Source organism: Mesoplodon bidens (assembly GCF_964165515.1).
Source record: "Mesoplodon bidens genome assembly, contig: HAP1_SCAFFOLD_118, whole genome shotgun sequence".
NCBI classification, from domain to species: Eukaryota; Metazoa; Chordata; class Mammalia; order Artiodactyla; family Ziphiidae; genus Mesoplodon; species Mesoplodon bidens.
The window spans coordinates 859,543-885,838 of NW_027671260.1; the positions used below are offsets into that span (position 1 = coordinate 859,543).

Genomic DNA, 26,296 nt, shown 5'->3' on the forward strand with positions numbered 1-26,296 from the left:
CACACACACACAATGTATAAATTCATATTACTGCCAATGGTTTCAAAGAATCACTTTTCTGGCAGAAGAAAATCAAGGGATTACATTACTAATGGAGCATTGAGTCATACAGCTGACAGTATTTGGCAGATTATTAATGAGCCTTTAATCCTGGGTTGTTTGTCATGTATGAAATCAGAACTTAAGAGCACCATCTACATTAGAAAAAGCAGGTTGATAATCTTTCTATTTAAAGAACGTATGCCAATCTTTTAATTCACTTTATAATAAATGAGATTTAAAATCATTTGGGCAGAAAGTTACTAAATATCAGATATTTCCTAGAAATTTGAAACTTTAAATAGGTTTAACTGACCTTAACTACTCAGATATATTTGGAAAATGGCAAAAGACTTCAAGAAAATAAGTCAAAAGGACATTGTTTATTTTTCATGTATGAACTGAAATATAAAAAGGTCAGAGGAAAAGTAATAAATGTGAGTAATACACAGGAAACACTTTACAAAACATTTACTTTGGAAACTGTGCTTTTTGCTGAGTTTAACAGTGGTTGGTTGAGGTATCATATTTTTATAAAAAAGGAAATCAGCAAATAAGTCATTGAGAATATGGTTAAAAAGTTTAGAAAATTAGGGCTTCCCTCGTGGCGCAGTGGTTGAGAGTCCGCCTGCCGTTGCGGGGGACACGGGTTCGTGCCCCAGTCCGGGAGGATCCCGCATGCCGCAGAGCGGTTGGGCCCGTGAGCCATGGCTGCTGGGCCTGTGCATCCGGAGCCTCTGCTCCGCAGCGGGAGAGGCCACAACAGTGAGAGGCCCGCGTCCCGCAAAAAAAAAAAAAATTAGAAAATTAAAATGTGAGAGCATATTACTCATGTCAAATTATGAAGAATAATGATTACATTAAATACAAGCTTATTAACACATTGGGTTAATAGTATAGTAAGGTATGGAATCATAAGGAACATTTTATAAGGATTTTGCATTTTTTTCCTAACTTGTTTGGAAAAACTTACACTTGATTTTAGTGAAACAAAGTATCTACACCTTCAACCAAGACATTCTGGATTTGTAGGTTGACTAACACCATTCCACCAAAATTATTTTCCCTAAACCTAATTGCTATGTAGGAAAAGGTATGAGAACGTCTGTAGCAATTTCTGTATCTGTGACAATAGTAGTAAAGATTTCAAACAAAATATTATTGAATATATATGAATATTTCAATATATATATACATATTCTATTATCAACTCATTAGCATCTAATTTTACATCCATCACATATACATTCTGTCAGTGAACATAGTGAACTGAAACCGACTCTAGGGCCCATGAGATTAAAGTCAACGCCTGTTGCAATCATTCAGCATTTAGCACAAAGCTGGAATATATTAGGTCCTAGATAGTTATTGACTAGACATATGGTGTGTCCATGCCATTCTAACTCAGTGTTCTCTACCTGTATTTGTGAATTCCATGGATCTGTTCTTGTGTTTACATCCAAATGAAAAATTCCTGGAAGCATTTTCAAAATTATCTGGATCTGTCTATAGCTCAATGCAGCAGCACAAACTCACTGTCCATGCCTGCGTGTGTGTTTTGAATCACACTGAGTGTGACTGCTGCTAGGCTGGCATGTTCTAGTGTAAAAAGGACAACTGTCGCATGTCCACCCTTATAGTCACATTTTACCAGCTGCAAACACTAAAATTTCCTTTTAAAGTGATGACTGGGAGGTGAAAAATAGTTTAATAGAATGAAACTCAAAGGGAAGAGTGTTATCCCTTAAAATTCTGTCCGTAGTTCTCTTCCCCCTCAATTCCCAGTTTGAACAGCCTCTTCAGTTATTGAAGTTACTGAGGCTTTTAATGGTATTTCATGAAATCAACAAACTGCATCAGAATTACTTTTCACAAACTAATAAAAAATAACATGGACAGACACTATTTGAATGATGACTTCCACTACCTGAAAGCAAAAGTACATTATGAATCATCATATGAGCTAAAGTATGTCATGTCTTCAGTACAGAAGGGCGGTAGAGCACTGAGATCTTTCACGGATGTTGGGACACAGACACGGCGCACTCGAAAGGGAACCTGCATCTCGTCAACTAGTGTGTTCTCAGTGACAAGGGACTGTGTTTAAGACAAAAAGCATAATCGGGTGCATAATTGGAACTTCTTAATTTTAATAGTTTTATAGTTGTATTTGCATATATTTACAAATTGTCTGGTTTACAGTTATAAAAGCATACCAATTTCTATGCCTGGTTTTATGTTTATGCATATTAAACTAAAATTATAATAGTAATTTATCACCATTGGGTGTCTTTGATTTTTTTTCCTTCTAAAGGAAATAGAGTTTAAATATATATTCAACATCTACTCCCACTCATTTTTTTAATTTGGAGAAATAATGAGACTAAAACTTTTAATAGGCCACTCAATATTTTAATTTATATTTTTGAGCCCCTACTATGTGAAATTTAGCATCACAAGTTGAACAGTCTTTGTTCTAATGGAGCTCATGGCCCAGCCAAACTTCCCAAACTACCTAGAGAGGAATCCAATTCAGAGTGTCACTCTCTGCTATTTATAAGCTCTGTGTTTGATCATGTTACATACTTTAATTCACAATTTCTTTATCTGTAAAATATGGGTAATAATAATCAAATCTAATCCAGTATCTGTAATAATGAGGTAATGCAGAGTGAACAGCCCAGAGATATAGAATATTGATGTATCACTTTTCACTACCTCTCATTAAATGATTGATTTATACATATGTATACACACACACACACACACAAAACACAGAGAGTGAGATAAGCCACCAACTGCTGCTACTTATGGTCTACTTCCTTAAGATTATACCATTGATCCTACTTCATCTATTAATTTTCAAAGAAGGAATTATATGTAACATTTACTAGCACTTAGCTACAAAAGAAATACAAATATGAGGAGCTTATAGAACAAGTTTTTATGTTAGTACCTATAAAATACCTGTCATATAATAGGTGCTCAATAGAAATATGCTGAATGAATGAATGAGAGCTAATCATTGACACGGAGTCAGAACTTATTGTCTAATATCAGTTGTGTAACTATTAGTTCTGTAACATTTGTAAATTAATGAAGGGAACTGAAAGTCAAAACAGTTTTTGCAGATTATAGCATGAGAATTTTTATTTGTTGACTCTGCATTTATCATGAGTAATACTGTGATAGCTAATTTTTATATGTCAACTTCAAAGGGGGTACCCAGATATTTAGTCAAATGTTATCGTTTGTGCCTGAAAGGGTGTTTTTCCATGAGGTTAACATTTGAAATAGTAGACTAAGTAAAGCAGATTGCTTTCCTTAAAGTCGATGAGCCTCATACAATCATTTGAAGGCCTGAATAAAATAAAAATGCTGACCTTCCTCTGAGTAAGCAGGAACTCCTCTTGCCTGACTGCCTTGGAGCAGGGACATTGTTTTTTCCTGCCTTCAACTTGAATTTCCTGGGTCTTGAGCCTCCTGGCCTTTGGACTGGACCTACACCATGGACTCTCCTGGTCTCAAGTACGGCAACTGCAGATTTTGAGACTTGTCAGCCTCCATAATCACGTGAGCTAATTCCTTATTTTATATAATATACAAATATATCTTCTATTGGTTCTGTTTTTCTGGAGAATCCTAACATAATACCAACACTAACCACAAACATTTCAAAGAAACCTTCATCTTATAGTCCTATAGTGATATTTTAAAAGACATTATCTTAGCACAGACCAAGTTATAAACTATAAAATTTGATTATCAAATTTTTTTAATTTCGGGGGCTTCCCTGGTGGCACAGTGCTTAAGAAACCATCTGCCAATGCAGGGAACATCCGTTTGAGCCCTGGTCCGGGAAGATCCCACATGACACGGAGCAGCTAAGCCCATGTGCCACAACTACTGAGCCGGCATGTCACAACTACTGAAGCCCAAGCACCTAGAGCCCATGCTCCGTAACAAGAGAGGCCATCGCAATGAGACGCCCATGCACTGCAACAAAGAGTAGCCCCCACTCGTTGCAACTAGAGAAAGCCCACATCCAACAAAGACCCAATGCAGCCAAAAATTTAAAAATAAAATAAATACATTTAAAAAATAAAATTTAAAATTTTTCTAAAAACATCATCTGCTCTGAAGTTTTTTCATTCTGTGTTTGTATTTAGCTTTACATTCCTCATTAAAGAAAAACTGGATGCAATGTTTTTGTTTAGATATATGTATATTTCCTTCATGGAAATTTGAGGTTCCAGTTCATGCTAGTTTATTGATTTCCCTTAAAAAAGTTAGATTTTAAACCTTAGGTTTCTCTTAGTTATAACATGTATTTTAACATTATCTTCTAACCTAGGGAGTAATGATGAGGGATAAAAAATCTGAGAAACACCATTATCACCCCTTAGTATACATAGAACCATTCAATAGTATTATTTTAATATTTGAAGAGTAAAGTTGTCCAGATAAATTAATTATTAAATGATCTTGGGACATAAGGAGAAAATGTCCTACAAAATCAAGATTTCTTCTATTTAAATAGATTCTTCCAGTGAAGCCTACAATGGACTATTCCAAGGAAATTTTTGAAAGATTGCAATTATATTAAGACTAAACACTGGTGTTAAGCAAACATAGAATACAATTTTATTTCACTGAGAAACTGATCATGTAGTTCTTTTCCATCTCTAATGTATGATCCTATCATTAACATCAACTTATCAAATAGACATTGTTATTATTCTATTTCTTTACAGACTCAACAATTAAATGCCTCTAAAATTGCTTAGATAAGTGTACAAAGTGACAGTTGATATTTGATCCTTTGCTTCCTTCATAAACAATGATTATAGCACAGCATGAACTTTCAAAGAGAAATAAAGGGACCCCCCAAAAAAGTACATTAGTCAAAGTCATGGTAATAAAACTGTAAGTGAAAACAGCTATTTTATCCAAAAACTTTAAAACCATTGAGAGCACTTAAAACAGTCCATCACTCTTTCTTGTACCTTGAGAACAGAGACCATGTCTGATTCTTCTGTGTATCTCCAGAGTCAAACACAAAATATTATTACACATATTTGGAATACTGTCTAGAAATGGCTGTTGAATTAATTAATTATAAATACCTAGATTGGTCTTATGTCTTCCACTATAACATCCTTAACTTCTAAGAAAATATTGACTTTTTAATATCATATACATGTGTAATATCTTATACGTATTTACTGGAGACAAGAAAGGGAGAAAAACAGTAGTTTTTTGTTTTGTTTTGTTTTGGTCTGCTTCTCCACTAGAATACAAACCTCATGGGAACAGACTTTGTCTCTCTGTTACTAATATATGCCCAAATCCCATACCAGTGCCTGGGCCATATTAAGTAATCAATAAATATTTACTGAATGAATGAATGAAAGATAATTTGAGATCAATGGTATTTCCTACCACTGTGGCTCATTCCATACAACATAATTGAGGCGTTACAAAAAACGCTTGCTGAGTGGCAGTGAAAGGACAAATGAGGCTGGAGGGGATAAATACATCCACACAGTTAAGCTCTTTCTCTAAGAATACACCTAAGCCTTTTGTTTTCTGACAAACAAAAGAGAAGTCTGCACTTACCCAAGACGAAGGAAATTGCTAAATCACGTGAAAGGGACTCCGAGACAGGTACCGCAGGCCCCGCGGCTTCGCCTTCACCTTGGCCTTCACACCCACCATGCTGCCCGCGCCGCCCTCGCAGGTGCGCCAGAGCTACCACGCCGACTGCGAGGCCGCCGTCAACAGTCATTTCACCCTGGAGCTCCACGCCTCTTTCGTGGGCCTGGCCGTGGCCTTTTACCTCCACCGCGACGACGTGGCCTTGAAGCACTTTAGCCGGTTCTTCCTGCGCCACTGTGGGCCCAGGGCCTGAAGCGCCTGCAGAACCAGCGCGGGGGGCCGCCTCAACTTCCAAGACATCAGGAAGCCAGTCAGTGACGAGTGCAAGAGCGGCCTCAAGGCCATGAAGTGCGCCTTGTTCCTGGAGAAGCAAGTGGTCGACCCGGAGCCTGCTCCACTGCACCAGCTGGCCACCGACAAGTGCGACCCCCACCTGCTCCACTTCCTGGCAACTCACTACCTCAGCCAGTAGGTGGCGCTCATCAGACAGCTGGAGGGTCATGTCACCACCCTGAGCATGGGGGGCCCCAGACGTCGAGCTGGCAGGGTAACTCTTTGACAAGCTCACCCTGGGCGACAGCGACAAGAAGAACTGAGCCTGGACTGGACTTCCCCAGAGCCACGGGGTGACCAGAGCCCTGGTCACCATGCCTGCCATGCAGACGGCAAGAGTGCCCTTGCAGAAGAAGTTCACTTAAGTTTTGGTTCTGTTTTTTTTTTGGCAACAAGGGCAGGACTCTCTTTTCCTGGACTTTATCACTTAAGTTTTTTTCTTCCAGTTTTTCCATTTCTTCCAATAAAGTTATTGGTTCATAAATAAATAAAGGTCTCTGGTTGATTCATGTGGGCAAATCTCTCATTTTTTAAGTTTTAAAACAGGTATCCAGGAGTTTCTGAACACAGCCATACCCCAACCAGATGCAGCTCAGGATCTCCATAGTGGGAGGGAGAAGGTGTTCCATGGGGCCCTGGAAAACACAAAATCAGTCTTCCCCTTATAAATAATGTAGGTATATGGGGGTAGACTGGGGTGGGGTGGGGTGAGGTAGGGGTACCTGGTGAATGTGGGTGCATGTGCATAGTGAAAGTATAGAACCATAGCCTGAAAATCATGATTGCAGTTGCTTCTGGGGAACAAGTGAAGGGAATGGGATTGGGCAGGGATTAAAATAAAGGGTGTCTTCAGTTTCACCTGAAATGTTTATGTGCATTAATTATGCAAATACTAATGGTTAAGTATGAGTAGCAAGATGGGGGGTGGAGGGGTTTGGAAGTCTGAATGGTGGAGTATCTCTTTGACAAGTTCACTCTGGGCAACAGTGATAATGGAAAAATGAGTGTTAGGCTGTCTTGCTCAGAAACACGGAGGTGACCTCCCATGGTCACCAATGCCTGGCATGCATGTTGTAATAACAAAACATCCACTTATATATGTTTTCTTTCTTTGTATCATATGTATATATGCATGCTTGTGTGTGTGTGTGTATACATATATATATGTATAAACATATATATATATATATATATATATATATATATTTTTTTTTAACTCCAACAAGCAGCAGAGCTCATTTTGAAGTTCATTAGGAAGACGCCCTTTGTTGAAAAGCAGTTCGGCGATCACATTACTGGAAATGATATAGCTGCTTCCTAGACCTTTCCTGAGCCTGGCTGTATTTCTGCCCTTGGGTTTCACATATCCAACTTTGATTTAGTTTTTGTTATTTGCTACCAAGAGAACCTAAGCTAATATGTCTTATTATCAACACACTTTTACCAGCCTCCACTGTATTTACACTAGAGTAAATAGCTCTTCTAAGGTAGTAAATGACATTTTTCCCTTTATCCCTACTACAGAGTCCACTGAAAGGAAAAAGGATCAAGGGTGGAAGGGATCAAATAAGAACAATTTCCCGAATGGAAATACAGAATACTGAAGCCTGCTACCATATGCATCTCTTCTCACCTAAAAGTGTTTTCCTCATAATTTACAGAATTTTAATTCCTTAGATCAACCTTCCCAAGACTGTGTTCAGTATCAGCCAGTGCCTCAAAAACATTCACAAGTGTTCAGTGGAAAACTTGTATTAATCGAATTAGCAGGATTTTTTGTTTTGTTTTTTCAGTTTTTGTTTATTCTAGGAATTTTATCTCTGATGTAAAAAATATACATTTTGAATGTATAACGTGGGGATAAAATATTCAGTGTTTCCCAAACATTCTGATCATGGGATTCTTTTTCTACCAAATCTCACAGAACAGTATTCCAAAGAAAATAGCTTTGGAAACAACGTTAAAAGGTCCCACTGTGGGCTTCTCTGGTGGCGCAGCGGTTAAGAATCCATCTGCCAATGCAGGGGACATGGGTTTGATCCTTGGTCTGGGAAGATCCCACATGCCGCGGAGCAACTAAGCCCATGTGCCACACTACTGAGCCTGTGCTCTAGAGCCCGCAAGCCACAACTACTGAAGCCTGTGCACCTAGAGCCCATGCTCCGCAACAAGAGAAGCCAGCAAAATGAAAAGCCCATGCACCACAATGAAGAATAGCCCCCACTTGCCGCAACTGGAGAAAGCCCGCATGCAGCAACAAAGTCCCAACGCAGCCAAAAAATAAAATAATATAAAAATAAAGTAAAAAAAAAAAAAAATAGGGCCCTTCGTGTGTTGTTCCAGAAGCACATACCTGGTAGCTAAACCTCATTCACTTTCACTTAGAGGTCATTATGAGGAACGGGAACCTTTGCTGTGAAGGTTTCAGCACAGTAAGCTTTAGACAGTAAGTGTAATGCAGGGCCCTCACCATGACAGTGGGTAGGTATCACACACATCCATTTTGTTTCCTCCCAACACTGTATTTTTCCATCTGTTCTAATTTACATTTCTAAATGAATGGTCTCTGGGAATGATAACATTGATGTTTCTCCAGCACTTATATCAAAGTCAAGAGAAAGTTTAAGGCTGCTAAGTAGTTTATATTCTTCACCTCCCTCTACCTATGTATTCATCTCACCAGCAGCAGAATTCTTCATTTATTTTCCAGACTAGATGGCTGAATTTTGGTCAGTAATACACCTTTTGGTCAAAAACAGTCTGTGCCTGCATCTTTTTGAAAATAAGATGACTGTTCCTCTCACCAAAGCATGCTGAAATTTCTCAGAATTCAGACATTTAACTATAAGAAAAGAAATAAGGCATACATACTACAAAACATTGTATTAATGAAGTCCAAGATTGTTAAATAAATATATAATAAGTAATGTGTTTAATGTGTAGCATGTTTTTCCTCCAGTAGAGATGATCAACATTATTCACATCATTATTTGATTTTTGAATGAGCACCTTATGGCAATGCATTCCTCTTTAGGTTCAATGCAGGACTTATCAAGTTTCTCTACAGCCCTAAAATACATGCTGCAATTCTATAAATTGAAACTGCATTATTCCCAAACAATATAGTGGGCATGAGACAATATCAAAAATCTTGTATATTTTTAAAATTTAAATGTGTTCCCACAACAACCCTTAGGTATCAATTCTCATGACACCTCCACTGAATTTGATAAGGTGTCTATTTTATTCCCAGGCAGATTCAGCGTAATACAAAACTATTATTTTCTCAATATGAGAAATATTCTATCACATTAATACACGATTATATAAGGCTGGAAAATAAGAAGGTGATTAAAGCAAGCTTCTCAACAAGAATACTATTTCAGTCTGGCCCATCTTATTAACCACAACTTTCATTTGTCTACTGTTTGGCTGATTAATTCGATTCAACAGGCATTTACTCTTTTTTTTAAAATAAAGTCCAATATTCTCGACTATTTATTCTATTTTATTTTATTTTATTTATTTATTGGCTGCGTTGGGTCTTCATTGTTGCGCATGGGCTTTCTCTAGTGGTGGCGAGCGGGGGCTACTCTTCGTTGCACTGTGCAGGCTTCTCATTGTGGTGGCTTCTCGTTGCAGAGCAGGGGCTCTATGCATGTGGGCTTCAGTAGTTGCAGCACATGGGCCCTAGAGGGCATGGGCTTCATTAGTTGCAGCATGTGGGCTCAGTAGTTGCGGTGCACGGGCTCTAAGGTGTGTGAACTTCAGTAATTGTGACTCACGGGCTCTAGAGCGCAGGCTCAGTAGTGTGGCGCCCAGGCTTAGCAGCTTCGCGGCATGTGGGATCTTTCCAGACCAGGGCTCAAACCCGTGTCCCTGCACTGGCAGGTGGATTCTTAACCACAGCACCACCAGGGAAGTCCCAAGCATTTATTCTTAATAAATGAGTTTGTGCTGGGGAATCAAAGTTAAATAAGACATGTACTTGGTCCAGTTAAACTAAATATATTAGCACTTTGCCAATTTTCTAAGAGGAAAATACAAGTCCAATATGAGGTTATTTTAATAAACAATTAAATCAATAGTATAGCTAGGGAGTGTTTTCATTTATTACTCTCCATTTTAGCTTTATAAAGAGGTATGCTACCCAGTCGTTCAACAAACTCACAGATGGGAATGCAGCAATTTTTAATAAGTATGAGAAATAATGTAGGCCAGCTATTCCTCTCTGAATGGTGGACTCTAAATGAATCTAAAGCATCATCAAAAAAAGTAAAATAAATCAAAAACAAATGAAGCATCATCATAATGACCATCATCTGGGTAAATTATGCTGTCGAAATAACATGTTAAGGAACTTCCTCTTCCTAATAATAAGGAATGTTACCTGATGGAGAGAGAGAATTTGGGGAAGAGCAATAATACAACATAATCAACAGATTAAATTTTAGCAAACAGGACACTCATTTGTTTACATATTTTACACTGCTGTTGCCTACAGACAGAGGAGGCACCTGAAGGTATATTTTACTAGTGTGGGTCACATAGGAGTCTTCTAAGGAACTGGTTTAAAAACATCATTCCAAAACTAGTAAAAAAAAAAAAAGTTATTTCCACTGTAGATTTGAACCTGTAAGTAATCTATAGGTAAATGTAATCTAAAAAATATTAGGGCAGCCTTAATGGCAGTGCTTTATATAAGAAAGAAACACATACTTGCTGAAAGCTTTTACAGCATCACTAGCTTGCATCCAATAATAAAAACAGCCTACACTTTTTATTTTTACATCTTTATTGGAGTATAATTGCTTTACAATTTGGTGTTAGTTTCTGCTTTATAACAAAGTGAATCAGTTATACATATACATATGTTCCCATATCTCTTCCCTCTTGTGTCTCCCTCCCTCCCACCCTCCCTATCCCACCCCTCTAGGTGGTCCCAAAGCACCAAGCTGATCTCCCTGTGCTACGCAGCTGCTTCCCACTAGCTATCTATTTTACGTTTGGTAATGTATATATGTCCATGCCACTCTCTCACCTTGTCACAGCTTACCCTTCCCCCTCCCCATATCCTCAAGTCCATTCTCTAGGTCTTCTGTGTCTTTATTCCTGTCTTACCCCTAGGTTCTTCATGACATTTCTTTTCTTAGATTCCATATATATGTGTTAGCATACGGTATTTGTCTTTCTCTTTCTGACTTACTTCACTCTGCATGACAGACTCTAGGTCCATCCGCCTCACTACAAATAATTCAATTTCGTTTCTTTTTATGGCTGAGTAATATTCCATTGTATATATGTGTCACACCTTCTTTATCCATTCATCCGATGATGGAAACTTAGGTTGTTTCCATCTCCTGGCTATTGTAAATAGAGCTGCAATGAACATTTAGGTACATGACTCTTTTTGAATTTATGGATTTTGAATTATGGTTTATGGTACATGCCCAATAGTGGGATTGCTGGGTCATATGGTAGTTCTATTTGTAGTTTTTTAAGGAACCTCCATACTGCTCTCCATAGTGGCTGTACCAATTCACATTCCCACCAGCAGTGCAAGAGTGTTCCCTTTTCTCCACACCCTCTCCAGCATTTATTGTTTCTAGATTTTTTGATGATGGCCATTCTGACTGGTGTCAGATGATATCTCATTGTAGTTTTGATTTGCATTTCTCTAATGATTAAAGATGTGGAGCATTCTTTCATGTGTTTGTTGGCAGTCTGTATATCTTCTGTGGAGAAATGTCTATTTAGGTCTTCTGCTCATTTTTGGATTGGGTTGTTTGTTTTTTTGGTATTGAGCTCCATGAGCTGCTTGTAAATTTTGTAGATTAATCCTCTGTCAGTTGCTTCATTTGCAAATATTTTCTCCCATTCTGAGGGTTGTCTTTTGGTCTTATTTATGGTTTCCTTTGCTGTGCAAAAGCTTTGAAGTTTCATTAGGTCCCATTTGTTTATTTTCGTTTTGATTTCCATTTCTCTAGGAAGTGGATCAAAAAGGATCTTGCTGTGATTTATGTCATAGAGTGTTCTGCCTATGTTTTCCTCTAAGAGTTCGATAGTTTCTGGCCTTACATTTAGGTCTTTAATCCATTTTGAGCTTATTTTTGTGTATGGTGTTAGGGAGTGATCTAATCTCATACTTTTACATGCATGTACCTGTCCAGTTTTCCCAGCACCACTTATTGAAGAGACTGTCCTTTCTCCACTATACATTCCTGCCCCCTTTATCAAAGATAAGGTGACCGTATGTGTGTTGGTTTATCTCTGGGCTTTCTATTCTGTTCCATTGATCTATCTTTCTGTTTTTGTGCCAGTACAATAGTGTCTTGATTACTGTAGCTTTGTAGTATAGTCTGAAGTCAGGGAGCCTGATTCCTCCAGCTCCATTTTTCGTTCTCAAGATTGATTCGGCTATTCGGGGTCTTTTGTGTTTCCATACAAATTGTGAAATTTTTTGTTCTAGTTCTGTGAAAAATGCCAGTGGTAGGTGGATAGGGATTGCACTGAATCTGTAGATAGCTTTGGGTAGTAGAGTCATTTTCACAGTGTTGATTCTTCTAATCCAAGAACATGGTATATCTCTCCATCTATTTGTATCATCTTTAATTTTTGACTCTTAATGGACATTTGGTTTGTTTTCAGTTTGTGCTAATGCAAATCATGGACAGGAATCCTGCTGTACCCGTTATTCTGGTGCATTTACACAGGGCGGGGGTGAGGGCTGCTGGCTCACAGGCTATTTATATACCTTCAGGTGATGGAGAGGGCTAAATGCTTTCCAAAGTAGTTGTGTCGATTTATACTCCAGTATAAACAGGGTAGAAGATTCCCATAGTACTTCAGGTCTACAATACCTGATACTACCAGACTTTTTATTTATGTATTTGTCAATCTGATTGACATGTAGTTTCCTTGGTTTTGACTCACTTTTCACTTATTACTTAATGAAGTCGTACACTTTTCTGTGTTTACTGGCTGTATGGATTTCCTTTTTTATGAGGTTTACATCAACTATTGTTATTTTTATTATTTTTTTATTATTTTTATTATTTTATTATTTACTTATTTGTGGCTGTGTTGAGTCTTCGTTGTTGCATGCAGGCTTTCTCTAGTTGCGGCGAGCGGGGGCTACTCTTCATTGAGGTTGCTTCTCTTGTTAGGGAGCACAGGATCTAGGCGCACGGGCTTCAGTACTTGTGGCACGTGCGCTCAGTAGTTGTGGTTCACAGGCTCTAGAGCGCCAGGTCCATAGTTGTGGAGCACGGGCTTCGCTGCTCCGTGGCATGTGGGATCTTTCCGGACCAGGGCTCGAACCCATGTCCCCTGCCTTGGCAGGCAGTTTCTTAACCACTGTGCCACCAGGGAAGTCCAACTATTGTTATTTTGAATTCTTCTCCATTTCCAAGTAATACTCTTCCATGACTATTTTCTCACTAAATTGGAGGCATTATCTGTTCACTTTCTAACTTACTAATAAGTAAGGGTTTAGTTCCTTTACACTCTTTCCTATGTCCACACTGCTAAGTTATGTCATCATGAGTTATTCCACTGCTCATGATCTCTGACTTGTAGTCATATACTTAAAAACCTACATTGTTGATCAACCAGAAACTCTCTCAACGTCACGCTTTGTAAAATGAGGACATTCATACCATCTTCCCTTTTTTCTACCTCCTGTCTACCTTCCAAACCTAGCTGTTACGTTGTCAAAGTTGAAATTTATATTCTGTTCTATGTGCAGTTAAGTCTTCTGTTATTTGAGAGTCAGTACGGAGTAAGGTTTAAGAGAACAGGCGGAGAGCCTGAACTCAAAGCCTCGATCCAACCTTAAATTAGGTACAGCCTGGGCAAGTTCCTTCCCTGACTTAGCTTCCTGTTCTCAAAAGTGGGAATGATATTAGCACCAACCTCATAAGGCTATTCAGAGGATTAAATGAGTTAATATATGCAAAAACACTTAGAGCCTAATATATACTAAGTACATACCAGTATACATTTCAGTACATACCAAGTTAATACTAATACATACTAAGTATAGTTTACTTTAGTTATTTGTGATTACATGCAAGTTGACAATAAAAGCTGCAAACCAAGACAGTATTGCCATTATTACAATGAAATTAATATTGCCCACTGCAGATGTACTGTGTCTCTGTGTATAGACTACACCTCGTTCCATACTGTGCCAGTGTCACTGCCCTTGTGCAGGGTGACCACATACCCCAAGCCGCCTTGGGCTGTTCCAGTTTATACCTGTTGTCCTGATGTTACAGCATTAGAGTGCCTCCTTACACTATTGAAGTGTAAGGAGTTTGGACAAGTTCCGGTTTGGACAACAAATTAGATAGGTGGTCATTACCCCTGTGTGTCACTGAAAAGGGGGACATCTATAGTGTCAAGTTGAAGTGGATTCTTCCCTTCCTCACCAATACTAGGTTAAAAATCAACCATAGTTCAGTGTGCTTCAGGTTTATGTCCGTATAGCCTTTTCTCCTCTGGAGTTCAAGTTCCTTCTCCTCTTCCTCTCCCTCCTCCCTTCCAACAGTGCCTAACACCTAGTAAGTACAATATGCCTCAAGGTGTTTCTAAGCTCTCAATCACACAATCAATAGAAGCCTCTCCACTCTAGACTAGCTGCAATCTGCACTGAATCCCCTATTACCTTCCTTCTTGGTTTATTGCCTCATTTTGCTGGATTATGTCTATAAATAGCTTAAGGTGTAGCACAGGAGGTCAATTTTTCAAATTTCTTTGGGTACAAAATATCTTCTTCAGCCTCTACGTATGACTGATAGTTTGGCTGGATACAGACCCCTAGGGTGAAAATTATGTGCCTGAAAAACTTTGGAGGTATCTTTCTAATGCCTTCCAGGATCCATGGTGCTCATGACAAGTATGATAAAGTCAGATTGTAACCTTTTTTTTTAGGTGACCAGTATTTTTCTCTCTGGAATGGATGTATCCTCTCAGTATTTTATTCTATTTTAATTTAGTTTTTCAGTATTTGAAAGTTTCACAATGAAGGGTGCCTAGGTATGAGTCTATTCTTGCTCATCTTGCGTAACTATTTTCAATCTGAGGCCTGATGTCTACTTTCAGCTGTGGGGAATTTTCTTGCCCTTTGACAGCTTCCCTCTATTTTTTTTCTGGGTCTGGAGTTTCTAATAGTAACATGTGGGATCTCCCAGATGCAGCCTCTCTAACATATTTCTATCACATTTTCCATTGTGTCTTGCTTTTTTATATACTGAGAAATTTTTTAAATTCCTACTGAATTTATTTCAGCAACCATATTTGCATTTCCAGGAGACCCCTCTTGCTTTCTGACCATTCTCCTTTTCATTAATACCCTAGTCTTATTTTATAGTTGCTAGCTCTTTTTAAACCTTTCTCAGGATACTAATTAGGGTTTTTTCTTAAATTATTCTGTTCCCTAAATTGTCCCTGGTCCTACTAGGATATGTTTGCACTCTTTTTCCCCCTCTCTCATGTTGTAAGCTTTACTCAACTAACAGGCAAATGACACTTATTTTCTATTTAAGAATGAGCGCAGGGCCTCCCTGGTGGCGCAGTGGTTGAGAGTCCGCCTGCCGATGCAGGGGACGCGGGTTCGTGCCCGGGTCTGGGAGGATCCCACATGCTGCGGGAGCGGCTGGGCCCGTGAGCCATGGCCGCTGAGCCTGAGCGTCCGGAGCCTGTGCTCCGCAACAGGAGAGGCCCGCATAACACTAAATAAATAAATTAAATTAAAAAAAAAAAAAAAGAATGAGCGCAGAAAGCTCCCTGAAGTCAACGATTGATTGGCTTCTTATGCAGGAAGGAGCGGGCAGTAACTGTAATAGGATCTCCCCCAAACACAATTTTCTAGGGTGTAAAAACTCACACTAGCTGCCCCAGTTCGTTCTCGCCAGTTTCACTGTTTTCAAAATGAAATCATCTCATTTCAGGAGGGTGAGGGCGGGGCTGGGAGTCCACTCCTCCAAACACAACCCTTCAATGAGCTCCCCTATTTCAGTCACACTTTTAACTAACTCCACACTCTCTCCTACATGCGCATCAAAGCGCGGAGCTACTTCTGCAGGTGGGGTCAGAATCCTCCTCAGTTGCACGTGGTCCCTGTGCATATTCTAGGTGATGCTTTTCCTCTGTTCTACTGCTTCAGTTTCACACTCTTCCACTTGTCTTCTGTCTTTCAAAACTATGTTGAAATCTCTTGATTTTTGTGGGCATATATACTTAAACACTTTGATACCATCATTGTAGTGTCTTGTCAAAACAGAGAAGAGCTAAAAGGGTTCTCAGTGCATTCTGAATCTGCTATTCTGTGGTCCCAGTGTTTAAACTTCTTGGACTTCCCCACTGTCTATTACTGCTTTTACAAATACAATCTCGTGGGCTATTCGTGAGGGAAATGAATACACCAGAACTAAAATGACAAGGAATGCGAGTTAGATGCTCTAGGGTCTTGTCATACTCTGCCATTTACTAATAAACCACTTACGTTCTACAAATTGTAGGTGCTCATTTATAAAACGAAAGGGAGTAACTCTACATGAACTATAGATTTCTCATACTCTAACATTTCATAATTTTCTAAGTTCTTTTCTTAAAATTTCTCTATATTATCATTAATTTTAATTAAAAAATAAAAACCTAACTCTTTTGAAAATCAGAGTAATTCCCATAGTCCTACAATAACGGGATAATTAGTTCTGAAACCTGTCAAGTGTCATGTTTCATATGAAGAGAAAATCATATTAAATAATTTTTAAAAATTAAACATGGACTTTGTAGCACAAAGACAAGGTCCCCCCCAAATGGTGTTCCTTTATTTACTAGAAATGTTCAGCTCTGCATTAAAGTTGAAATAAAATAAATATATTAATTTTGAGGTGCAAAAATTTCTTATAAAAATCAATTTTTCTTTTCTGTCCATACAAACAAAAGTATGGAATGACATTAGAGGTCAGGTTTATTTGGTAATAGAATGTAGCTTCTTGATATTTTTGATTTTAGGAAAGGAGACTATCAACATCAAAACTTTTTTCAACTTTACTTTTATTTAAAATGAGGCCATATTTTCCTCTTATAAAAAGAGAGTTCAACTAGAACTGTCCATTTTCTCATCTGTAAAACAAGAGCACTGAATCAGCTGACTGTATTCATTCAGAACTCAATTTCCTTATCTTATGATCACTAAGGTTCTCCCTAAATCTAATATACTAAGGTTCTAAGGAAAGGAAAATATATTACTAACGACATGTTTTGATTTTAGTTTCTTAGAGTTCAAATGTCCACCATTCACCTTGGTCTAAGCTTAAGGAACCATTGAAGGGGATACAATGCAGGTGGGAGGAGAAAACAGAACCCTCACACAAGCTGTGCTGTGTTGCAATCAGCCTTCCGTTTGAAAAATAATCTTCTCTATAGCTTTAAAGTGATAACTTTGTACCTGCAATACTTCTTGTTTCAAACGGATTTTCTCTGGCTCCTCCTGAACACGTTCTGAGGAATCATCGACCTCTTCGATTTCTGAGGAGGAAGGACTCTCTACTGTCACAGTCACAGGAAATTCTGATGGACCTGAGTGTCACAAGAAGAAGACAGGAAACCACAGAGTTGTTAAACTAAAGTGCAAAGAAAGAAGACAAGATTGTATAAAAGACAACACAAGCCAGATACCAAATATCCAAATATTAGAGGACATTTAACAAAAGTGATCTGAGGTATCATTCTTTATAAATGTCTCTCACTGCTCTTTAGTGTAAAACAGGCAATGACTAAGTAAAAGTACAGGAACTTATTTTTGCTATGTTACTGTACAGACCTCTGTTGTACGTGGTTAGGATTAGTAATGGGAATTGCCCATATTATTTTATTACGTTTCTTTCACAGAAGCCAAGTGAAGATCCAAGGTAAACATTTTTTCTCAAATCAACTTTATACTGCAAATGAAAAATTTATTCTTCACCATCAGACAAAAACAGTCTGGAAGAAAATGTAGTTTTTCAGAGGAAAATACATCAGTAAAGGGACTGATGAATAATCAGGAAGTCAACATATCTAAGCTGTGAATAATAGACATTAGAATTTAAAAAAATAAATCACATACACATACACAACTAAAACTGACCCATCAAAAATTTCATCTTCTCACCACCCTTAAGCCAAAACTAGGGCAACAATTCTCCCAGCAAGCTTCACTGCCACTGCAATGTTGTTCAATAGGACATTTCCAAACATTTAAAAACTGACCTGGCCACAACCCCATAAAAGTCTACCGATCATAAAGAACTGTGCTGGGATTATATAACCACGCAGAAGACAAGTCACTAGGACATCATTTTGACAACAAGCAGCAAACCCTGCAGCATAGGAAAACCCTAACAGGAGAACGAGGTGCACACCCCTCTCTCTGGGAATGCAAGGCCAGGACAGACACCCAAAATGCTCTTCTCTCAACCTCAGCAGTGGTGCCTTTCACAGAGCAACTATGCAGTCTCCCAAGACCACTGGGAAGGAGAATCTGATACTGACAGTATTAGCTTGCCACGAGGCCATAAGCGAGGGAATGTGTGTGGTCTTGGTGAGAGAGCAGAGGTTTGGGAGATGTTGCTTTATATTGGCTTTTAGATCAGGAATTTGTACATATAGCCCGCAAACAACGTTTCTTGAAAACGTGAACATTCTTGAGTATGACAGCTCCATGTGAGGGGTCAGAAATGGCAGTCAAGTTCGTTTCACTGGGTAACAGCTGATTTGCGGACTGGAAAACAGGCTTCCTTGTTTACAGACATAACCACAAGGCTGCCAGGTGTGCACTAAATCCACACAAATACACAGTTGCATTGGGAGAGCGACCAAACATGTTTTACATGGATTTATTTCAGAGAGGGAAATGCTTCATGTAAGGCTCTGTCAGTTTAAAAAGCAAGAAGAATGACCATCCACCTTTCCCAATTCAAGCCCTATATATCATAAATATGATAGCTACACACCACCAACTGATTACATACATCACGAGCTTTGATGAATGGAAAGCCCCTAAAAAGATAGCAACAAAACGAAATTAGATCTTCATGTAAATACATCACCAGTTAAACCCAGTTAATACAACTATTTAGTAGTATGAACAGTATCCATACAGAATTGTGTATAAAAGTAAATAAGCTCAAAACAAGGACCTGGAGGGCTCTGCTACGGAGAAAACAGAACAGAATTCAGCCTACTGGCTTGGTAATAACTCTCTGAACTGCTGAGAGGCCCCTTCAGCTCCTATGTTCAGGATGGTTGAGATTTCAGTCTCTCTTCTTTAAATGGTGATATTAATCGTTCTCTAATTTACCCCCCTGTGTGAGGAGGATGGACCTGCGATTAAGTGTCTCAGGAAGAAGACAGGAAACCACAGAGCTGTGAAACTCAAGTGCAAACACTGGAGATTCAACACTAGTTTATGCAACAGCAATTCACATTACCATTTGCAAAAAAGTAGTCGGTTGTCCAGTGGGGATTAGAAACATCCATTTAACATGAGCAACTGAACAGATATTTTACACAGGAACTACTTCAAGTACTATTTAAAGTCAATTCTCTTTGTTTTCTTAAGCAATTGTTAATCCCCAATTTCCTGATTACTACCAAGTAAGTCACCTGAAGATCATCTAGAGCCATCTATTTCACTTAGCAAGCCTAAAGCTATAATTCAACCATTTTATTTACTGTTCTGTGACAAAAATTACTATGAACAGCTATCCCCTGGATAAGAAATCAGGTAATGCTAGTTTGACTCACTAAATCTGATTTACTGAGTTAATAAGCCAGTTGATTCAGAATAGGTCTAATGCATATTTTTCATCCATTCTGCATTAAACTATTTCCCATGCCTAAAATGTCTTTTTTCCCATTCGTACGTATCCAAATTCCTACTTCTGTGCTGTAGGGCTTCGCTCAACTACACCTGCCTTTAATGAAACTTTTCTCACATGCACAATTGGTGATCATTTTAGTCTCCTCAAGACTCCCACGGAGTTACCTCTGTTGTGACACTTGAGAAACAACTTGAAACTCCCAATTACTTTTAATTTTTCTTCCTTAGAGGGCTTATTAGGCAGAAGCCATGTGTGAGTTACCTTTTTTCCTCTACACAAAGCACCAGAGACCACCCACATAATACAAGTTCCAAAATAAAGAACTCTAAATGACTGAAAAAGACAGGGAATGCAAACAGGTTACCTGTTGCTTTTTGCACTTTCTGCAGGACACAATGGCCGGAAACCAGACACTCCAGGTGGTAGCGCTTCAGGAGGGTAACATTCTTTACCAGCAGGGTGTTTCCTTCCTTTACTTACAGGCTTCTTTGCGGCCAAAAGACTACGTTTGACAAAGCATGAAAACAAGGAATCAAGATGCACCAAAGGTCTACACAGCAACTGTCACATGTGCACACGTCGAAAGGAATCAAAAAGGCACTTGACAATGATGCCAAGCCCATTAAAAAGAGGATCGGTTTTGTACAAAGGTTTTCCATAAGCCAGCATTTTAAAAAAATATAAGTTCTCTACAGTAACAAGTTATTTTAACTAAAACAAAAGTATTGAGATGTGCAGAAATGCAAAAATAAAGTTTAAAAAAAGATCCCAAAGTATGATACATTTTATGTATCATGCAGAAACACTCAAGTTTCCTGAATCGTAGAACACCTTTGGCATTTCTGAGTCTCAAGGACACAGGAACACAGATATACCCATGACTTCTGCCAAACAGAATCTTCAGAAGTAGACCAAAAGTTAAATTTAAGATGAATTTTTCTATGTAAAAACAATACAAGTTATAAGGCTGCAAGTTGCTGAGGGGTAGGTGAGTCAATTTTACCCTCCTATAAGCCTGTCAACCTTCACTGCTCCTTTGATTTCATATAGAAAACACAAAAAAAACCAAATGAAACCCACCGGATGAAAGAGTGAAATGTGGAGACTTACCCTATATTTCAGTAGTAAAGAGGCAAGTATCTTTATAGGAAACATTTGGTTGCAGAAACTAGACCTACGTGTTAATATTTTACTTAGAACAAGCCATATATTAAAATTCACATTTAAATATTTAATTTGAATTTACTGAAAACAAACATCATAGGTTAAAATGGTTATATTTATCCTTCAAAGCTACTGTATTTTATGTTATTTTATTTATTTATTTTAATAGATCTTGATTGGAGTATAATTGCTTCACAATTCTGTTAGTTTCTGTTACACAACAAAGCGAATCAGCCATATGCATAAACATGTCCCCATATCCCACCCTCTTGAGCCTCCCTCCCACCCTCCCTATCCCACCCCTCTAGGTCATCGCAAAGCACCAAGCTGATCTCCCTGTGCTATGCTGCTGCTTTCTACTATATTTTAGCAGCATTAGGATGCAGGGTAAAAGGGAGTGTATGTGGTAATATAGGACAAATATTTCATAGAGTGTAGCTTATTGATAATCACCACACGATCCTGTGTGATTTACATGCCTCTTAAAAATATATAGGAGCTCAGTTCATTTTGTGATATTTTATTGTGTTTTTTAACTTCATTGCCATCAAAAAAAATGTTTGTATGCATATGGTTTGTATGTGTATACCCTTCCTTTACTTTCAGAAACTAATGCAAATACATTTGTATTAAAATTTTTTTTAATTACACTTTTCTTGTTAGGAGATTTAAAAATTTCTAATAAAAGTTCCCATCTTTTATTAGGCATATATAAGTACAATATAAATGTGACACAATTCACACCATTATTTCACTCCTATACTCACCTGGATCTAGGTATATACCCAGATACTGATTTGGCTTACCTCTATGTCTCCAAATAACTGAGGCAAATACAAAAAAAAGCCCAAGAAATAAAATTACTCTTAAAAGAGCTCAATGAGCTTGTATACTTCAGTTACATTTCCACTTTGTTTAATCATGCTAACTAAAAAAAAAAAGTTTAACTGTTCTCATTCCATGATGCCCTATTATTCTGTACTAATTTTACAGAATTCCTAATATGTTTTACATATACATGTTTTATTTATATAGATTTCCATTTCTAATATCATAGCAAAAGTCAATGTAGCTATTTTAAGAATGCTTTACATAGGATATAAATTTTTAATAATAATATCTAATGAGTGTGATATCACAAATCTTAACTTCTTTGAATGTACTATTTGATTATTAAAATATCACTCTCTTGAAATAACAATGGGCAGACGATCATAAGCTTTTTTTTTACTTCATAAACACTCTTAACAACTTATTTAATATACTATTGTCCAAGCAAGTTGATTAATAGAGAATCAAAAACATACAACTTTAAGTAGAAAAAAAAAAAAGCTGTATTTATGAAGATGTTTACAATAGTTTATTTGAGGTTATTTCCAATTTTTCACCAATTTAAAAAATTAACCTACTCAATGAAACCTTGTGAATGCAATGGTAAAAAGTATAACTATGAATCACAGAATTTAAATTTAGTATGAAAAGATAAGAATGGCAAATTATATTGAAGCTATGTGGAATTATGTTTATAGACAGCAGGAAAGAGAAAATAAAAATGTAAATATTGCTTGATAGGATAATGGGATTAGAGGTGGTCTTTTAAATTTTTCATTTTTATGCTAATACAATACCCTTATAAAACCCAAAAACCTTCAAACAACACATTTTTTTAAAATTGTGGTAAATGACACAAAACAGAAAATTTATAATTTTAACCATTTTAAAGTGGACCGTTCAGTGATATGAAGTCAACAAAGTTTTAAAACTTTCAGAGGGCACCTGAATAAAAGATGTGTTGTCCACTGGTGATTTTAATGTATCTGGTATATAACTAAAGTCACCACAAAACTCTTTCTGGGAAATTGGCAGATCATAAACATAAACAATTTATTTTGCTTTTTATTAAACCTTATTGTTTTGCTGTTTCAAAATTCAAATTTACTCACAAGAAAGAGTCAGTTTCATGTTAGATTTGGTTTCACAAATGCTGCTCCTACTATTCATTCTTATCACCAAAAAAAAAAAGACTATTTGTGACTAACGATAATATGTTACAGAAAATAAAAAGTTAAAAGGTTTTCAATCTGCATATCTGGGAACCTAAATTAAAGCATCACACAACATTTTCAAAAACAGAAAAGCCATTTGATTTGACTAAAATCTTAGTTTTAAGATGGCAGAAAGTACCTTGATAATTTTCTTTTAAGAAAGAAAGAAAACCAAGCCATTAAAGAGAAATTCTTCCGAAAGAACTGAAACATGTTATATACCTCTGACTTGGCACTCCTTCCATCTGGAGAACTTTTTTGGTAACTGTTTTCATCACAGAATGATCTAAAGTAAAATGAATTGAAATTAGAGTAATTATTTTCCAATGAGTGGCTATTTCCATTTAAAACCCAAAGCCAACTAATTATTGCTTTACCCATACATTTAAATATGAAATCTACATTATATAATTATACACTTATTTCCCCCTTTGTGTATTCTAATTTCTTCCTCAGAAACCTAAGATGCCATCTTGCAGACTGCCCACAGTGGCTACTATTTTGGCAGCAGCAAAGGTCAACTTGAAACATTTTGCATCTAAAGTGGCTTTGGATACCTTTGGATACAAAGTACAGTCTGAGCACCGTCCAGACACTTAGATACCTAAAGAGCATCTAAGATATCAAACCAGGGCATCCAAGATAACAAACCAAGTCCTGATATTCCCTCAAAAGCTGCTCCTCCCATCCGCCCCCTTCTTCTAAGGGATACTACCGAGTTGCACACATAATCATCAACGACTTGTCTCCTTGTTACTATTTCCTTCATACCTCACATCTATCTGCAGGTCTTGAGAGCTACACCCTCAAAACACAACCTGAATTCAACCACTTTTCACTTGCTGCAAACTTCCAACCTAACCTAGGCCATAAACATCTCTTATTTGGAGCACTGTGATAGTCTCCTAACTGGTCTCCCTGTTCCTCTTCTTTTTTTTTTTTTTTTTTTTTTTTTGCGGTACACGGGCCTCTCATTGTTGTGGCCTCTCCCGTTGCGGAGCACAGGCTCCGGACACGCAGGCTCAGCAGCCATGGCTCACGGGCCCAGTCGCTCCGCGGCATGTGGGATCTTCCTGGACCGGGGCACGAACCCGCGTCCCCTGCATCGGCAGGTGGATTCTCAACCACTGCGCCACCAGGGAAGCCCCCTGTTCCTCTTACTTATCCTCCCAGGTCCCTTCTCTATACCAGGTCACCTTATTCAGATACGATTTGGATCATGCCTTTTTCCAGTTCAAACCCCTCTACTCATTTAGAATAATCCACATCTTTACTCTGGCCTTCAAGACTTTACAAGAGCAGACCCCTGGCTAGCTCCTTGATCTCATGTCCTACCACACTCTTCTTCACCCGGTACTCTGCCCAGATTGGCCTCCTTGCTTTTCCTTAAATACTCCACCCACCTACATGCCTACATACTCATTGCCTCCTTGTCCTGGAATGTGCTTACTCTACATCTTCCATGGCTTGCTCCTCTCTTCATTCAGGTCTCCGTTCAAATGCCACTTCTCCAGTGAAGCTGTCCCCTAACAAACCTATCCAATGGAGTCCTACCTGCTCTCCCTCACTCTCCTTACATTAAGATACTTTTGCACTTCCTACTCTCTAAAATTATATGACTTATCTGTTTACTCATTTCTATCTGATCTCCTTCACTAGAATGTAAGCTCCATGAGGGCAAGACTTTTGTCTGTCTGGTTCACTGCTTTATCCCTAGTCCCTAAACCCGTCTCTGGCACACAGAAGATGATTACAAAATTACTTGTGAGTCTGACAAATGAATAAAGTACTCCTGGCAAGAATTCAGAGGTTGCACAGGAAAGAAAGAATGCTCTTGTTGGAAGCAGGCTTAGTATCTAGGTTCACCTCTATTCAGAGTAGAGATAAGAAAAATTGACAAGTATAATTCACTTTAATTAGTACATTAGCTGCTAAAAACATAAGGGAAGTGCAACACTAGAAAAGTACAGTTGAAGCTTGAACAACATGGGTTTGAACCTCGTGGGTCCACTGACACACGCATACTTTTCAATACATAGTTACTATCGTCCTACATGATCCAAGGTTGGTTGAATCCACAGATGTGAAACCACTGACTATAAACTTATACCCAGATCTTCAACTGCATAGGGGTCGACACCCCTAACCCCACGTTGTTCAAGGGCCAACTGGATATGATGAGGAAAGTTAAACACATTAAGTTTTAAAAAACTGTCAATACCTGAACAAATTCTTTTTGTTTTGCTATGTGTTTATCAATTTAAAAAAAGTGACCACATACCAACCAGCAGATTTTTTCTTATATCCAGAACGAGCAGAGTTCTGTTGGTTTCAAGGGCCTTTAGTAAAGCCTTTGCTCCTTCACTGGTGAGGCCGCACTGCTGCAGGTCAAGTGCTTTCGATGAAAGACAAAAGGTCACTTGCTAACTACAGATTTAACATATAGACAACTCTCGTTTTCTCACGTGTGGAAGAGTCCTGCACAGGACAAGTCATGGCAGGTTTGTAATTTTGGCTATGGAAAAAAAGAGACATATACGCACACACATAATGCATAATCCAATTTAAAAACCTCTTCTTGGATGTGCAATGATAACCCTGGCTTTAGTACCAATAAATCAGACAACATATTTTACAATTACAGAACTGAAGAATAACTGTATATAACCTATGAGCAAAAAGCATCACAAAATGAATCTCAGTTCATAATTAGCAAGGGCGGCAGGGGCATGTAAACCTCACAAGCAAAACCTGGTGGAGCTCAGAAATGCACTGCATTCTTTTGATCATGATCTTCAGCTCCAAATCACACTTGAAACTAGTTCAAAGGGGAAAACAAAATAGAAGAAATGTAATAACTGTTAGTTTTAGAGGAAAAAAAGACAAGTCTAAGAGGATACAAATAATAAAAACTTTCAACAATGTGTGAGTAGAGAATACATACTAAAAACCTATCATGAAAGTATGATGGTCAAGAACCCTCGCAGTAAAAGGTCAGACAAAAACCAGAAAAACTGATCATGAATTCTAGTAGTTCTGGGGCTGAACAACCTACTCATTTAAACCAAAGGGATCATCACTAAAGCACAGGGATTAAAAAATATTACAGGAAAGGAAACTATCATGAGTCTTTTGTTTAAGTGTTGTGTGGACCATCACATTAAAATAACTGCAGTCTTTCAA

At 38.0% G+C, this 26,296-nt stretch overlaps 1 pseudogene across 1 annotated transcript; it reads left to right on the forward strand.

The window, feature by feature from the left end:
• Window positions 1-5,539: 5,539 nt before the first annotated feature.
• Window positions 5,540-6,766, forward strand: LOC308611641 (ferritin heavy chain-like; annotated as a pseudogene). The gene has a single exon. The product of its transcript is annotated as a ferritin heavy chain-like (transcript).
• The last annotated feature ends 19,530 nt before the right edge of the window (window positions 6,767-26,296 follow it).